We start from the raw sequence: 18,540 nt of genomic DNA, 5'->3' as shown, positions 1-18,540 counted from the left end.
TCTATAAAATGGAGATTAAAAGTTGGAACCCATGTAGGGCAGGGACTGCGTCCGACATAATCACCTTGTATCTAGTCCAGTTTTTAGAACAGTGCTTGTAATATGGTAAGCACTTAACAAGTACCATACTTAACAACATTAGCACTTTAGAATATTTTTAAGTAAACCATATCCTTTAAGTTGGTTTTAAGTAACAAAATCTTCTACATTTTTAGGCAGACATCATAGTTGCAGAAGCCTCTCCAGTCCACGGAGAAGGTCCATACACCCAACAGTCAGGACGGTGCGGAGATCCGGCGGAATATATTCACTTCACCCCGAAGTTCCTGACAGGAAATCTGTTGAAAGAGTATGGACCACTAGGTACAGCTACTAACACCAACATTATTACACAGTACTATAATGTTGATGATGCTTTCACGCCACCAAATATATAAATATGCAATTTGTTGATTCTCCTCCCCAAATAAAAATATGAGAGTTAGTCAAGTGAATAATGAAAAGAAAAAAAAAATCCAAAATGCCACCAAAGCAACAGGACTGTAGAAGGAATGAAGTGACTCACCCTCTCTAGCCAAATAAAACAATCATATTCAAAGCCCTTTTCAAGAATCCCAACTCTTCATTCATCTTCCCCAGTGAATTCTCAGTGCCCCTAGCTGGACAAATGCACCAGTCATTTCTAAGTGCTGGGTGGAGAAGAGATTATGAGTTTAGACCCAGTCCCAGTCCCATAGGGGTCCCATAATCTATTTTATCCCCATTTTACAGATAAGGAAGTTGAGACTCAGTGAGGTTAAATGATTTGCCCAAGTTAACTCAGTAGGATTGTGGTGGAGGGGGAACTCAAATCCAGGTCTCCAGAATTCTCAACTTATGTCTTTCCACTGGACCTTGCTACCGCCTGTGTGTATTCACATATACATATACACACACACCTTCAACCCTGTGCATATGTGATTATTCAATTGGACATTTTGATTAGTTTTAAATAACTTTATGCCTGTACCCCTTTATCAGTTTTGTGTTTTCACAAGATCTTAGTACAGTGAATTATAACTAATCCAATAGTAATGAATACTATTAGCACCGTTACTGTATCTGATGAAAAAAAAAAGAATGGACAATTCTGCTATTCATATCTAAAAAGATAAAGTAAATTTGCCTATTGTGATAGCGAAGCACAGATTTTAACCAGGATGTGTATAGGACCGAAGCAATCAAACTGCATTTATTGAGTGCATACTGTGTGCAGAGCAGTGTGCTATGCACTTAGGAGAGTACAATGTAACAGAATAAGCAGACATTTTCCTTGAACACTATGAGTTCATAGTCTAGAGCGGAAGACAGACATTAAAATGAATTACAGCTGGAGAGGAGACCTAGCCTAGTGGAAAGAGCAGGGGCAGGGGAGCCATTCATTCGTTCAAACATATTTGAGTTCTTACTGTGTGCAGAGCACTGTACTGAGTGCTTGGAAAGTAAAATTTGGTAACAAAGACAATTCCTGCCCAATAATGGGCTCACAGTGTAGAAGGGGGAGACAGACAACAAAACAAGAAGACAGGAGTCAATAACATCAAAATAAGTAGAATTATAGGTAATCATTAAAGAGAATATGTACAAATATACACAAGTGCTGTGGGGTGGGGAAGGGGGAACAGAGGAAAGGGGGGCTGTCTGGGAAGGCCTCCTGGAGGAGGTGAGCTCTCAAGGCCATTGTTCTCGTCTGTCCGCCTCCCCCGATTAGACTGTAAGCCCGTCAAACGGCAGGGACTGTCTCTATCTGTTGCCGACTTGTTCATCCCAAGTGCTTAGTACAGTGCTCTGCACAGACTAAGCGCTCAATAAATACTATTGAATGAATGAATGAATGAATGAATGAATAGGGCCTTGAAGGGGAGAAGAGAGCTAGTTTGGCAGATGTGAAGAGGGAAGGCATTCCAGGCCAGAGGTAGGATGTGGGCCAAGAGTTGATGGCAGAAAAGGTGGAAACGAGGCACAGTGAGGAGGTTAGTGGCAGAGGAGCAGAGTGTGCGGGTTGGGCTGAAGAAGGAGAGAAGGGAGGTGAGGTAGGAGGGGGCCAGGTGATGGAGACCTTTGAAGTCAAGAGTGAGGAGTTTTTGCTTCATGTGAAGGTTGATAGGTAACCACTGGGGATTTTTGAGGAGGGGAGGGGTGACAAGACCAAATATTTCTGTAGAAAGGTAATCTGGGCAGCAGACTGAAGTATAGACTGAAGAGGGAAGAGACAGGAGGATGGGAGATCAGAAAGGAGGCTGATACAGTAAACCAGTCGGGATAGGATGAGTGATTGTCCTAACATGGTAGTGGTTTGGATGGAGAGGAAAGGGCAGATCTTGGCGATATTGTGAAGGTGAGACCGGCAGGTTTTGGTGACAGATTGGATGTGTGGGGTGATTGAAAGAGCAGAGTCAAAGATGACACCAAGGTTGCAGGCTTGTGAGATGGGAAGGATGGTGGTGCCATCCACAGTGACGGGAAAATCAGGGAGAGGACAGGGTTTGGGAAGGAAGATAAGGAGCTCAATCTTGGACATGTTGAGTTTTAGGTGGTGAACGGACAACCAGGTGCAGATGTCCTGAAGGCAGGAGATATGAGCCTGGAGGGAGGGAGAGAGAAGGGGGGGGGGGGGGAGGAGATGTAGATTTGGGTGTCATCTGCATAGAAATGATAGTTGAAGCTGTGGGAGTGAATGAATTCACCAAGGGAGTGAGTATAGATGGAGTACAGAAGGGAACAAAGAACTAACCCTTGAGGAACCCCTACAGTTACCAGATGGGAGGGGGAGGAGTAGTCTGCAAAGGAGACCAGGGGAGAACTGTCAGAGAGATAAGAGGAGAACCAGGAGAGGACAAAGTCCGTGAAGCCAAGTTTGGATAACGTGTCGAGGAGACGGGGATGGGGAGGACCTGGGTTCCAATCCTGGCTCTGTCACTTTTCTGCTGTGTGAACTTGGACAAGTTGCTTCATTTTCTGGGTCTCAGTTTGTATTTGGCTAGTGAAGGTGTTGAGTCATTTCATTCCTTCTACATTCCTGTTGCTTTGGTGGCATTTGGGCTTTTTTTTCCATTATTCACTTGAATAACTTTCCTGTGGTTTTTTTTTTTTATTTGGGTGGAGAATCAACACCACCACAAAGGAGCTGCCCAATGCCAGGTTTTGGTGGCACCTACTGGAATGCAGAGGGAAATCTGGTTCACTTTGGACAAAACTCAGGACCATATCATTATATTCCCATCCATCAAAACCTATCCCAACCATCTTCTCTTTTGGAGGCTCAAAAGCAGGCATGACCTAGAAATTCCACCCAGGAAAGCAGTCTAAACCCCAGAGGCCATGATTAAGTTGTATCCACAAACAGACCCGAGATTTAATTCTGATCATAAATAGGAAGGAACAAATACAGAATATTTGGGAAGAGGTTCCCGAGATATTTATCTGCAGGTTCGGAAAGATTTTAGAACTGATCGACACACTAGCCCCCTAAAAATCAGCGTTAATCAGATGCAGACTGAAGCCTGCACTGCTTGTGAGATCCCTGAAATCCGGACTTTAAACTAAAATGATCCATCAATGACACCTACTTATCTATCATTGAGAAGCAGCATGGCTTAGTGGAAAGAGAATGGGTGGGAGTCAGAGGATGTGCGTTCTAATCCTGGCTCCGCCACTAGTCTGTTGTGTGACCTTGGGTAAGCCATTTAATAATAATGTTGGTATTTGTTAAGCGCTTACTCTGTGCAGAGCACTGTTCTAAGCGCTGGGGTATACAAGGTAATAATAATAATAATAATGTTGGTATTTGTTAAGCGCTTACTATGTGCCGAGCACTGTTCTAAGCGCCGGGGTAGACATAGGGGAATCAGGTTGTCCCACGTGGGCTCACAGTCTTAATCCCCATTTTACAGATGAGGGAACTGAGGCACAGAGAAGTTAAGTGACTTGCCCACAGTCACACAGCCGACAAGTGGCAGAGCTGGGATTCAAACTCATGAGCCCTGACTCCAAAGCCCGTGCTCTTTCCACTGAGCCACGCTGCTTCTCCACGCTGCTGGGTAATCAGGTTGTCCCACATGAGGCTCACAATCTTCATCCCCATTTTACAGATGAGGTAACTGAGGCACAGAGAAGTGAAGTGACTTGCCCACAGCCACACAGCTGACAAGTGGCAGATCTGGGATTCGAACCCATGACCTCTGGCTCCCAAGCCCGTGCTCTTTCCACTGAGCCACGCTGCGTTAACTTTTCTGGGCCTCAGTTACCACATCTGTAAATAATGGGAATTAAGGCTGTAAGCCCCATGTGGGACAACCTGATTATCTTGTATTTACCCCAGTGCTTAGAACAGTGCTTGGCACATAGTAAGCACTTAAATACCATAATTATCATTACCTAAAACCAAATTACCTCACACAAATCTTCCTTTTCATCCTCCAGTTAGTTTGGAGAGGTAGAAATAATTTACCACTTGCAATGAAGTAGACTTTAGTTTTCTCAGGGCAGGAGTTAAAAGCGGCTCGGAGGGAAAGAGATCCAAGATCCCCTCTCCCCATCCAGAATTAACTCTGCCCCAACACGGGGGAGCTTCTCATCCTATTGGCCCAAAGGCCATGTCTTCCACAGATTATTCAATTGTATTTACTGAGCGCTTACTGTATGCAGAGCTCTGTACTAGGGGCTTGGAAGAGCACGATAGCATGATAACAGACATATTCTCTGCCAACAGTGAGCTCACATTCTAGAGGTTGATTTTACATCAAACACCTTGGAAGGGTGTGGACTGCGGATTACCCCAATCTGTTGGCCACCTTGGATCAGATAACACCCAAGACATCCACTGATTCCAGGACTTGGAACGACAGAGCATTTCCATCCAGTCCTGAACCAATAAAGTGATTATGTTCTGATGCTCTAAGTGGAATAGGGAGAAACAGAAGTGGCAGACGACATTGTCTGCCTTTTCTCCACTTTTAGCTGCTACTTCTTTACTGCAGCTCCATCCTGAAACTGCTGCTGTTGGGGAAAAATCTCACCAATTATTCGTGGGTTTGACCGAGCAGTGCGAAATTTCAGGGTTGTACACCCAAAGTGCTACTTTTCCCCTTACAAAGAGTGAATTTTCAAACTACACATTTGATTAGGGCAGAGGTGGAGAGAGCATAGTTCTGGAAGGTGGACACGTATATAAGACTCTGCCAGTTCCCTGCTGCATGACCTTGGACAAGTCACTTAGTCAATGGTATTTCTTGAGAATAAGTTGAGGAAAATGCTTCAGGGATAGGGAGGGTGGTAGCATTTTCAATTGTGATGATACACTTAGGGGAATGATGTGATTTGGGAAGAAAAATGAAGAGATTACCTTACAAACATCGGCCCAGTTAGAATATAGAGTGTCTAAGGTCAACAAGTCTGTTAGCTCCTACTGACATCCATGTAAGCTTGTACAATGAAGCAACTTTGAAAAAAATAAAATGAATCTTTTATATTTGAATGAAATATTCACACCAACATACATATACACACACACCCATGCATACACTGAGAACTAATCAGCCTTGCATCACGTAAATCCCAAGAAGCAAAAGTGACAGAAGAGCTAGGTACAATTTGAATTTTTTATGATAATGAAACAAATTTGTCCTGCTCTCATCCCAGAACCACTTATAACTGCAGAGGGAGAGTATCGAGTAGTAATGATATTTACTGAATGGCTACTTAATGCAAAACACTGAACTAAACACGTGGGAAGGAACCACAGAAATGAGAGATGTTTCCTGCCCACAAGAAGCTTATACTCGATGAAAGGGTTGGTGGGGAGAATGCCCAGCTCTGGTCCGGGAGGAAGTAAATTAAATGATGTAAAATAATCCCATTTCAAATATTCTCCCTCAGGTCGTGTGTTTGCTCACGAATGGGCCCATTTTCGGTGGGGAGTGTTTGATGAATACGATGATAAGCAGCCTTTCTACATCTCCAGTGACGGACTGCCAGAAGCAACAAGGTAATAGCTTTCAGTTACGCTGAACTGTAAACATTCTGTTTGGGGTTGTTAATTTTGTAAGCAATCCCTTAGCTGTTTTCTCTTTCAGATAATATGTCTAAAAATGGTGCATCATGACCTTCTGACTCCCAGGCTTGTGAGTCAGTGGATCCAGATCCTAATCCCAGTTCTACCACTTGCCTGCCATGCAATCTGGAGAAAATCACTTAACTTCTCTATGCCTCAGTTACCTCATCTGTAAAATGGGGGTAATACCTTGTTTCTTCTGCTCCTATGTCCCGCTTAGACCGGGAACCCCGTGTGGGACAGGGACTGTGTCTGGCCTAATTATCTTGTATCTACCCTGAGTCGTGGCATAGTGGATAGAGTATGGGCCTGCAAGTCGAAAGGTCATGCGTTCTAATCCCAACTCTGCCACTTACACCCTCGATCTCATCATCTCCTACCGCTGCACTATCTCCTCCCTCACCAACTCTGAAATCCGTCTCTCAGACCATAACCTTCTCACCTGCCTCATCTCTCACACTCCCTCCCCCTGCAAATCTTTGCTGTTCCCCCCCAGAGACCTCTGCTCTCTTGATCCCATCCATCTCTCCAAAAGCATCTCTCCCCACCTTGCCTCCCGTCCTCTCTTCCCACTCTCGATGGTCAGGTCACCACGCTCAACTCCACCCTCTCTACTCATCTCAACTCTCTCGCCCCCCTTTCCCTGCTCCGCTCTAGCTCCACTAACCCACAGCCCTGGGTCACTGTCTCTGTCCGCCTCCTACGCTCCTATGCTCGGGCTGCAGAGCGCTGCTGGCGAAGGTCCAAGCAACAAGCCGACCTCATACATTTCAAATTTATCCTTTCCTGCCTTAACTCTGCCCTCTCCTCCGCCAGGCAAAACTTCTTCTCCTCCCTCATCGAGACCCATGCCCGTCACCCCCGCCGATTGTTCCGGACCTTTAACTCTCTCCTCAGGCCCTTGTTCCTCCCCCTCCCCCATCCCTCCCCCCCAATGATCTGGCCACCTACTTCATCACAAAAATTAACACAATCAGGTCTGAACTTCCCAAAGTCACCCCTCCCCCTCTTGCCTCCCCCGCCCCCGCAACCTTCTCCCCTACTTTCCCATCCTTCCCTGCAGTATCCTCAGAGGAGATCTCCTCCCTCCTCGCAAGTGCCTCCACCTGTGACTCGGACCCCATTCCCGCTCACCTTATAAAAACTATTGCCCCTGCCCTCCTCCCCTCCTTAACTTCTATCTTTAACCGCTCACAAGCCAATGGCTTCTTTCCCTCCCCACTGCCTTCAAACATGCCCATGTCTCGCCCATCCTAAAAAAACCCTCTCTCGACCCCACTTCCCCTTCCAGTTACCGCCCTAACTCCCTACTACCCTTCCTTTCCAAGCTCCTAGAGTGAGTCATCTACATTTGCTGCCTAGAATTCCTTAACTCCAATTCTCTCCTGGACCCCCTCCGATCTGGCTTCCGTCCCCTCCACTCTACCGAGACTGCTCTCTCTAAGGTCACCCGTGACCTACTTCTTGCCAAATCCAGTGGCTCCCACTCTATTCTAATCCTCCTTGACCTCTCAGCTGCCTTTGACACTGTCGACCAGCCCCTTCTCCTCCACACCTTATCTCACCTTGGCTTCATGGACTCCGTCCTCTCTTGGTTCTCCTCTTATCTCTCTGGCAGGTCATGCTAGGTCTCCTTCGCAGGCTCCTTCCCCCCCTCCCATCCTCTAACTGTTGGAGTTCCCCAAGGGTCAGTTCTTGGCCCTCTTCTGTTCTCCATATACACTCACTCCCTCGGTGAACTCATTCGCTCTCACGACTTCAACTATCATCTCTATGCAGATGACACACAGATCTATATCTCTACCCCTGTCCTCTCCCCCTCCCTTCAGGCTCGTATCTCCTCCTGCCTCCAAGACATCTCTACCTGGATGTCGGCCCGCCACCTAAAACTCAACATGACCAAAACTGAGCTCCTCATCTTTCCTCCAAAGCCCTGTCCTCTCCCTGACTTCCCTATCACCGTGGATGGTGCGACCATCTTTTCAATCTCTCAGGCCTGCAACCTCGGTGTCATCTTTGACTCGGCTCTCTCGTTCACCCCGCACATCCGATCTGTCACCAAAACCTGCCGGTCTCACCTTTATAATATAACCAAGATCCACCCTTTCCTCTCCACCCAAACGGCTATTTTACTGCTACAGGCTCTCGTAATATCCCATCTAGATTACTGTGTCAGCCTTCTCTCTGATCTCCCTTCCTCCTGTCTCTCCCCGCTCTATTCTTCACTCCGCTGCCAGGCTCATCTTCCTGCAGAAACGCTCTGGGCATGACATTCCCCTTCTTAAACACCTCCAGTGGTTGCCTATCAACCTCCACATGAAACAAAAACTTCTCACTCTAGGCTTCAAGGCTCTCCATCACCTTGCCCCTTCCTACCTCTCCTCCCTTCTCTCTTTCTACCGCCCACCCCGCACGCTCCGCTCCTCCGCTGCCCACCACCTCACCGTCCCACGTTCTCACCTACCCCGCCGGCGACCCCCGGGCCACGTCCTCCCACGGTCCTGGAACTCCCTCCCTCCTCACCTCTGCCAAACTGATTCTCTTCCCCTCTTCAAAACCCTACTTAAAGCTCACCTCCTCCAAGAGGCCTTCCCGGACTGAGCTCCCCTTTTTCCTCTACTCCCTCTACCTCCCCTTCACCTCTCCGCAGCTAAACCCTCTTTTCGCATTTCCCTCTGCTCCTCCCCCTCTCCCTTCCCCTCCCCTCAGCACTGTACTCGTCCGCTCAACTGTGTATATTTTCATTACCCTATTTATTTTGTTAATGAAATGAACATCACCTTGATTCCATTTATTCACTATTGTTTTAATGAGATGTTCATCCCCTTGATTCTATTTATTGCTATTGTTCTTGTCTGTCCGTCTCCCCCGATTAGACTGTAAGCCCATCAAAGGGCAGGGACTGTCTGTTACCGATTTGTACATTCCAAGCGCTTAGTACAGTGCTCTGCACATAGTAAGCGCTCAATAAATACTATTGAATGTTGTGTGACCTTGGATAAGTTACTTCACTTCTCTGGGCCTCATTTACCTCATCTGTAAAATGGGGATCGAGACTGTGAGCCCCATGGGACACAGGGACTGTGTCCAACCCAATCTGCTTGTATCCAACCCAGTGTCTAGTATAATGCCTGGCACACAGTGCTTAAATACCATAATTATGATTATTATTAGTGGCATAGTGCTTGACATATAGTAAGTGCTTAAATACCAGTTATTTCTAATAATTATAATAATCATGTCGGCATTTAAGCGCTTACTATGTGCCAAGCACTGGGGAAGATACAGGTAATCAGGTTGTCCCACATGGGGCTCACAGTTTTCATTCCCATTTTACAGATGAGGTAACTGAGGCACAGATATAAGTTAAGTGACTTGCGCAAGGTCATACATCTGACAGGCAGTGGAGCCTGGATTAGAACCCATGACCTGACTCCCAAGCCCGGGCTAGCTGTTTCCACTGAGCCACACTGCTTCTCAGTGGTATTTGTCAAGTGCTTACTATGTGCCGGTTACTGAACTGAGCGCTGGGATGAATACAAGCAAATTGGGTTGAACAAAGTCCCTGTCCCACATGGGGCTCAGAGTCTCAATCCCCATTTTACAGATGAGGTACCCGAGGCCCAGAGAAGTAAAGTGACTTGCCCAAGGTCACACAGCAGACAAGTGGCAGGGTCGGGATAAAAACCCATAACCTAACTCCCAAGTCCGTGCTCTATCCACTACAACACGCTGCTTCTAATATCGGTAGTAGTATCAGAACCTCTCAGTACAATCCTCACAGTCTAGATTCAAACCAAAAATTTTGGCCAGTAATTCTGACACATCTACAAATACTAATGCCACCGAGAGTCTCCTGAGCCTCTGTAGGACAACTAGGGCTTCCACGACAAATTGGCGGATCTTGCATTACCCCATGTTAATCCTGTGAAATCCTTCAAGATGATCCAATGGACAAATAGTTATTTTCTCCTGATCGATTGTCTTCAGAGTTTAAATGATAGAGTCTCCTGAACTTGCAAGTGGGCGGGGGAGGGTGACACGGGAGAAGAGGGAGGCAGGTTTTCCATGCCCGTGGACAGCCTCTCCCCGTTGCCTCTGTCATGGGGCTGAGTTCTGGATGAGAATCCAGGGGACCTGTATCCACTGCCCCTGCCACGGGGGTTAGTGCCGAAGGTAGGGACCCAGGTTGACCATGAGACCCGTCTCCACATGGGAAGGGAGGCTGAGAACTCAACTGAAGAACACCTAAATTATGTTCTCCGATTTTCACTTATTTAGCAATTAATAGAAACCATCTTCCTTTTGATTGTGTCTTTCATAATCCTCCCAGGTCCTTTTCCCCTAAATTGACTCCTACAATGGGGAGCGGAGGAAGAGGCTTAATAATAATAATAATGATAGTGGTATTTGTTAAGCACTTACTATGTGCCAGGCACTGTAATAAGTGCCGGGGTGGATACAAGCAAATTGGGTTGAACACAGTCCCTGTCCCATGTGGGGCTCACAGTTTCAATCCCCATTTTACAGATGAAAGAACTGAGGCACAGCAAAGTGACTTGCCCAAGGTCACACAGCAGGCATGCGGTGGAGCCGGGATTAGAATCCATGACCTTCTGACTCCCAGTCCCTTGCTCTATCCACTACACCATGCTGTTTCTCTGTACTTCATGGTACGGGCTCAGGGGCAGAGGTTTGGATGTATGGTTTCCTCCACCAGGGTGCGTGTGCTTTACGACGAGTGGACTAGGGGGTAGGCAGCAGGCCGGGGCAGATTTTGACACAGGTAGGTAACTGCCAGGAGCACAACTTTATTACCAACACATCTGTGGCATTGTAACAGACTGGTTGACCCGCCGAGGCAGGCAGATTGTATTAATAGGTACGTTCTGTCAATATTCAAGGATAGCTTTAACCACTTCTTTCAATGAACTGGGTTTTCCAGGTGGCGGAGTTCTGTACAGAGCAAAACCATAACGCAGAAGCTCCAAACCTACAAAACCGAACGTGCGGACACGGAAGCACTTGGGATGTCGTCCGGGACTCAGCTGACTTTAAGAATAGCAAGATGTAGGAGGAGAAAAGGGAGCAACTGCAGTGAATGAGGGCTTGGGGCTTAGTAAAAAAATGCCACTTCCTGATAGCCATCTTAAAATAACTCCAATTATCGACTGAAGATGACATACTCGATTTAGCAATACCTTGGATTTTATAACAAAATACTTTGAGGCAGCTCATTTTATGTGACTAAATCGTATATTGAATTTAAATATATTTTCAGGTGTTCGTCAGAAATCCAAGGTATCTACATAATACAAAAATGCCAAGGAGGCAGCTGTACTAAAAAGCCATGCAAAATAGATCGCCACACTGGACTGTTAGAAAAACACTGCACATTCATACCAGAAGAATCTCAAACAGTAACGTCATCCCTAATGTATATGCAGAGTTTTGAATCTGTAAGTATCTTGATGACTGGACTGTGAAAATGGCCAAGATGTTTGGAGGGAGGTTGTCCCTGCTACGGGGAAGGTAAGGAGTGATGGTGAGAGAGAGAGAAATCTGGAAATCTCATCCATTCTCACATTTTCAATTACACTGCTCCTGGAGTCCCATAGTGGTTATCCTTCTGGCAGTGTGTTTTTGGTTTTGATTGAGGTGTTCCATGATTATCTCAGCTCTGATTAGTGAAGATCACAATTCAAGATTGCAGAAATGACATTCAATGAGAGCATATGTTCTGGCTTCAGTGACCTTAGGTTGTTAATAATGATAATAATAATGACGATGGTATTTGTTTAGTGCTTACTATGTGCCAAGCACTGTTCTAAGCACTGGGTAATTAAGTCTGCAGTTTGTTCTTTCTGCCAACCCCACTTTTCCATTTCTGCCTATTATAAAGTTTCAAAGGGAAGTGTTTGCCTAATTTAGAGGCAGAGTGTTTCCCCACAATCACAGTGTGGACTAAAAGTACCCTTTAAAACCATGGCTTTCCATTATTGTATTAATAGGTACGTTCTGTAGCTTTAACCACTTCTTCCAATGAACTGGCTTTTCCAGGTGGTGGAGTTCTGTACAGAGCAGAACCATAACGCAGAAGCTCCAAACCTACAAAACCGAATGTGCGGACACAGAAGCACTTGGGATGTCGTCCGGGACTCAGCCGACTTTAAGAATAGCAAACCCATGACTGGTCAGCCACCCAAACCTGTCTTTTCCCTGCTGAGGTCTATCATCAGAAGAGTCTGTTTGGTGCTTGATAAGTCCGGAAGCATGGCGGTAAGACCATCCCAGACAAATTCTCCCCACTGGGAATCCAGCTGGGATTCAGGGCCCCCGGCAAAATGACCTGAAAGAGGCTTGGGCTCATCCACGTGTGGAGTGGATTGCTTTTCCTACCATATTGACATTACACTGCCTCAACTCCATCCCGTTTTCCTTGCACTGAAAGCCGATTACAGGGTCAGGCTGGACCATCCTGAGCATGTGTAGCTGAAACTATCAAACAGGATCCCCTTACTCTCTTCCTGTCAAGACTTCCCAGGTTTCTCACTGGGGAGATCTGGTCAGAGGAACTTAGGACATCCACAAATTCAGTGGTTGTGGTGATGTTGCCATAGAGCTTTGCATCAGCGCTTAGAACAGTGCTTGGCACATAGTAAGCACTTAACAAATACCATAATTATATGCAGCGTCTGGGCAACTGTGAAAATCCATGGGCATTCACTGGTGGTTCAAATTGTAGCAACCCACCAGAACAGTGAGAAGCAGTGCTGTCTAGTGAAAAGAACAGAAGCCTGGGAGAAAGAGGACCTGGGTTCTAATTCTAGCTCCACTTTGGGCAAGTTACTTAACTTTTCTATGTCTCAGATTACTCATCTGAAAAATGGAGATTGTATTTTTCTCACTCCAAATTAGGTTTAAGCCCCAAATGGGACAGGGACTGTGTCCTACCTGATCATCTGTATCTATCCCAGCACGTAATACAGTGCTTGCATACAGTAAGTGCTTAACAAATATTATTACTATCACCATTAACAATGACATATGTTTAATGATGTGAAGATTCATCCTCTATACTAGCCTTTCACCTTGAGCTCAGAGGAGTTGGCCAGACCTTGATTTTGGTCTATGCAGGGCTCTGCTAGATGGATCTCCAACAGAGCATGTCAACCTGAGAAAACACTTGAACCGTTTTTTACTTGTAACAGTGGACTCCTTCACACTCCTCTTGTCAAATGTAACATTCACAGTGGGAAGTGGAATAACTAGGCATCTCTGTTGGTCCCTACCTAGGATACACGTTCCTGACCATTCCCCATCTCACCAACCATATGTATTTTGGAGCAGGGTACAGGCAAGGGGAAGAGAGATTTCTCCTCTCTGTTTCCAAGATGCACTACAAAGGACAGATCTAAGCTCTAGGGGAAGAATCAAGCTCAGGCTTCAGTACGTTTGCACTAGCCAAATGACTATCACTAAGTGCTTAGTACAGTAAATGATTAAGTGAATAATACCAATACCATCAAAAGAATGAGTGTCCTTTGCCCTGGCATCCAATGGAATGGAACCTTGGCATAACCCATAACCTTGACATTATCCTCAACTCATCGCTCTCATTCACTCTGTCACCAAATCCGGTTTGTTCTACCTTCCCTACATCCTGAAAATCCACCTTTTTCTCTCCATCCAAAAATTGCTACACTGACCCCAGCATTTATCATAAGCCACCTCAGTTTCAACATCAGCCTCTTCACTGTCCTCCCAGCCTCCTGTCTCTCTCCACTCCAATTCTTTCTTCACTCTGTGCCCGGATCATTCTGAAACACACTTCAGTCTGTTTCCCCATTCCTCAAAGACCTCCAGGGGATGCCCATCCACCTCCACCTCAAACTGACCCTCCGTACCACCCTCAGTCCCACAGCACTTAAGTACATATCTGTAACTGGGTGTTTATTGTGTGTAGAGCTCTGTATTAAGTGCTTGAAAGAATACAGTGCTTGGCTCAGTGGAAAGAGCCCGGGCTTGGGAGTCAGAGGTCATGGGTTCGAATGCCGACTCTGCCCCTTGTCAGCTGTGTGACTGTGAACAAGTCACTTCACTTCTCTGTGCCTCAGTTCCCTCATCTGTAAAATGGAGATGAAGACTGTGAACCTAACGTGGGACAACTTCATTCCCCTGTATCTCCCCCAGCGCTTAGAACAGTGCTCTGCACGTAGTAAGCACTTAACAAATAACAACATCATTATTATTATTATATGTTCCTGGCTGTCCCTGTTCCGGGAAGACAAGGCAGGGTCTAGTCTGCCCAAATCCAACTAGCCCCTTGCCCCATCCTTCCCAGGTCTTCCGTAGGACAATCTGAGTTCACGGACTAAAGGAAAGACCTTGAAGGTTTTTTTATGGTATTTATTAAGAGCTGGGATAGATACAAGATAAACAGGTTGAACACAGGCCATGTCCCACATGGGACTCACAGTCTTAACCCCTATTTTACAGATGAGGTAAATGAGCCACGGAGAAGTTAAGGGAATTGCCCAAGGTCACACAGCAGTCAAGTGACAAGTCCTGACTCCCAGGGCCATTCTCTATCCTCAAAGCTATGCTGCTTCTCAACCTGTTTTGAACCAATCCCCCCAGTGTGTTCAAAACCTCTTTCAGAAGATGTGTTCATTGGGAAAAAAAAATCGCTCTGGAAGCCCAAAGGATCCTAAATACTAGAAGGAGCTGATCCTTCCATGAGACGAGTAGCTAAAGCAAGTCAGGTAAGCAAAGGCTACTTGTAGCTTTTGGTCAGCTCAGAGCAACCCACCACATGTCTGCTGTGTGACCTTGGGCAAGTCCCTTCACGTCTCTGTATGTTAGTAACCTCATCTGTAAAACAAGGATTGAGACTGTGAGCCCCATGTTCTACAGGGACTGCGACCAATGTGATTTGCTTAAATCCCCCCAAGCGCTTAATACAGTGCCTGGCACATAGTAAATGCTCAACAAATACCCTAATCATTATTATTAACATCAAACATCCTATATCCTGGCATCCAGTGGTGCTCCACAAAGAGTAGCCAATTTGAACATCTTGGCACCAACACAGGCCAGCCCTTCAGCAGACTGAGCTACATCTGTGGCCCTGGTATTGACCCGGCCTTTGGGAATACCACATCTGGGGATGGTCCGGGATCAGGCCAAACCACCAGGAAATTCTCTGGACTTTATAGGGGAGAGAGAAGAAAGGGTGAGCAGTCAAACAGGTGGAGGGATGAGAAGAAGAAGGAGAAAAAACAATCCACAGTGTCATCTGTTGCCAATGGTGACAGGTAGTAAAGTCAAACCACCCCTCTAATCACCAAGGATACTGTGGAAAGTTTTTTTGTTTAGTTTTACCAACGTGCAAAGGTATGACACATACACTGTCTCACTCCACCAAGGGTCCAATACCTGTCTGTGGTCAAAAGAGGTCATTCTGCCAGGGCTCCTTCTTTCTGCTTTCAAGTACTCCTACCCAGCTGGTTCAATGCTTGCTTCTCTCTGTATCTCAACATAGCTCTCTGCTACTTCTCTGCATGGATCTAACTCCATTTCCCCTAAGCCTACCTCCTTGGAATTCAAAATGAGCACCTTTTATCTGCCTTAGGTATCACAGCTGTGGCTCTACAGGGCAGTCATTGATTGGTGCAGGCCCGTTACGGGATAGAACAGGGAGAGAAAGCCACACCTCCCTCCATGCTCCGCCCTGACGGGCCAGCATCCACCTGTCTCAGGTAGACCCCATCACTGTCTTCGCCAGTCTCCTCCTTAATAATGATAATTATGGTATTTGTTAAGCATTTACCATGTGCCAAGCACTGTTCTAAGAGCCGGTGTAGAAGTAAAAGGTCAGCAGGTTGTCCCACATGGGGTTCACAGTCTTAATCCCCATTTTGCAGGTGAGGTAACTGAAGCCCAGGAAAGTCAAGTGGTTTGCCCAAGGTCACACAGCAGCCAAGTGGCAGAGTGGAATTAGAACCCAAGTCCTCTGACTCCCTAGCCCGCGTTCTTTCACTTGTTCTTGTGGTTCATGGGATCACAATCAGTCACTAATACGGCAGCTTGTTGTAGGCTCACCACGCTTATAGTACACATAGAAGTTCTATCTGTGCTCTTCTTCACTTAGGCTATGGATCGCCTTAATCGAATGAATCAGGCAGTCAAGTTGTTCCTGCTGCAGATAACTGAAAAAGGATCCTGGGTTGGCATCGTCTTATTTGATGAGAGAGCCATTATCAGAAATCCTCTAATTCAAATTATCAGTGAGGATGACCAGAATTACCTGATGACAAGGCTTCCCGAGGCAGCTGGAGGAGGAACGTCAATATGCAGTGGAGTCCAAGCTGCATTTCAGGTAAAAAGCATTTTCCTAATGCAGTTTGCTATTTGCAACCCCGCAATTCTAAATCCCCAAACTAATGCACTAAATTCATGTGTTCAGGCAATTAAACAAAAATTCCAGACAACCGATGGTTCTGAAATCGTGCTGCTAACAGATGGGGAAGACGTAACTGTAAGTTCTTGTTTTGAGGAGGTGAAACAGAGTGGAGCTACTATTCACACTGTTGCTCTGGGAACTTCCGCTGCCCAAGAACTAGAACGACTGTCAGATATGACAGGTAAAAGGAAAGCTTTTACAAATACATGACTATATTCTCTGATTAACTTCCCCTGCCCCTAACCTGGAACGATCTCCCTTTTCATGTCCAACATATGATCCATCACTCTCCCCACCTTCAAAGCCTGAAATAGCACATCTCCTCCAAGAGGGCTTTTCCAACTAAGCCTTAGTTTCTTCTTTTCCCACTCCCTTCTGCATCACCCTTGCACTTGGATTTTCACCTAATATTTACCCTTCCTTAAGCCCCACAGCATCAATGTACATATTCATAATTTATTTATAAGAATATCCATTTCCCCCCCCCAGACTGTAAACTCAAGTTTAGTTTTTCTTTTGGTGTTTTTTTGTGTTTTCTAATGATATTTGGGAAGTGCTTACTATGTGCCAGGCACTGAACTAAGTGCTGGGGTAGATACAAGTTATAATCAGGTTGGATTCAGTCCATGTCCCACGTGGGGTTCGGTCTTAATCTCCATTTTATAGATGAGGTAACTAAGACTCAGAGAAGTCAAGTGATTTGCTGAAGGTCACACAACAGACTAGTGGTGGAGTCATGATTAGAACCCAGGTCCTCTGACTTCCAGGCCTGTGCTCTTTTCACTAGGCAACACTGCCCCATTGTAGGCAGGGAACGTGTCTACTAACCCTGTAATATTGTACCACCCCAAGATCTTAGTGCAGTGATCCGTACACAACAAATTCGTTTAATTGATAATATCAAGATAAACTTTAACTTGTTAGGACCCAGGGACTTTGAATTGTTATAGAATTCAAGTTGGTTTGGTGGAATGTTCAGCTAATAATAATTTGGAATTACTTAAACCCTTCCTATATGCCAATCTTGGGGAAACTTTAAGAAATCAAGCAATAATCATCATTATCATCATGTGACATTTATTGAGTGCTTATTATATGCAGAACACTGTATTAAGCTCCCGGGAGAGAACAACATAACAGAATTGGTAGATGTACCCTGTCCACAGAGAACCTACAGTCCAGAGGGGGAGACAGACATTAAAAATATATTATAGCTATGTGCTGAGGGTGAGCTGACTCTTGAGCACTTAAAGGGTATCAATGTGACACAAAAGGGAGAGGGCGAATCCCGGCTCGGCCGCTTGTCAGCTGTGTGACTTTGGGCAAGTCACTTAACTTCGCGGTGCCTCAGTTACCTCATCTGTAAAATGAGGATTAAGACTGTGAGCCCCACGTGGGACAACCTGATTCCCAGGGCTTAGAACAGTGCTCGGCGCATAGTAAGCACTTAACAAATACCAACCTTATTAATAAGCTGGGGAAAACCTCCAAGGAGATGTAATAATGATAATAAAAATTATGGTATTAGCTAAATGCTTACCTTGTGCCAAGCAGTATTCTAAGCGCTGGGGTAAATGCAAGGTAATCACATTGTCCCATTTGGGGCTCACAGTCTTAATCCCCACTTTACAGAAGAGGTAACTGAGGCACAGAGCAGCTAAGTGGCTTGCTCAAGGTCACATAGCAGACAAGTGGAGGAGGTGGGATTAGAACCTCTTCTACTAAGCCACATAGACCCTAAGCTACTCTAGACTGTAAACTCGTTGTGGGCAGGGAATGTGTTCGTTTATTGTTGTACTGTACTCTCCCAAGTGCTTAATACAGTGCTCTGCACACAATAGGCTTTCGATAAAGATGAGTGAATGAGGTGTAATTTTAATAAGGCTCTTAAAGTGGGGAAACTGTTGGTCTGTCAGATACAATGGGGGAGGAGGTGCCCAATCAGAGGCAGGACATGGGTCAGGGTTCGGTGGAGAAATGGATG

The 18,540-nt window shown here is 45.8% G+C and overlaps 1 pseudogene; it reads left to right on the top strand.

Moving 5' to 3' along the window:
• Positions 1-18,540, top strand: part of LOC100081161 — a 37,631-nt pseudogene that overhangs the window by 4,913 nt on the left and 14,178 nt on the right.

Source organism: Ornithorhynchus anatinus, chromosome 4, assembly GCF_004115215.2.
Source record: "Ornithorhynchus anatinus isolate Pmale09 chromosome 4, mOrnAna1.pri.v4, whole genome shotgun sequence".
Classification (NCBI taxonomy): Eukaryota; Metazoa; Chordata; class Mammalia; order Monotremata; family Ornithorhynchidae; genus Ornithorhynchus; species Ornithorhynchus anatinus.
The sequence above is the reverse complement of the archived record's forward strand: the minus strand, read 5'-3'. Positions and strand labels throughout refer to the sequence as shown.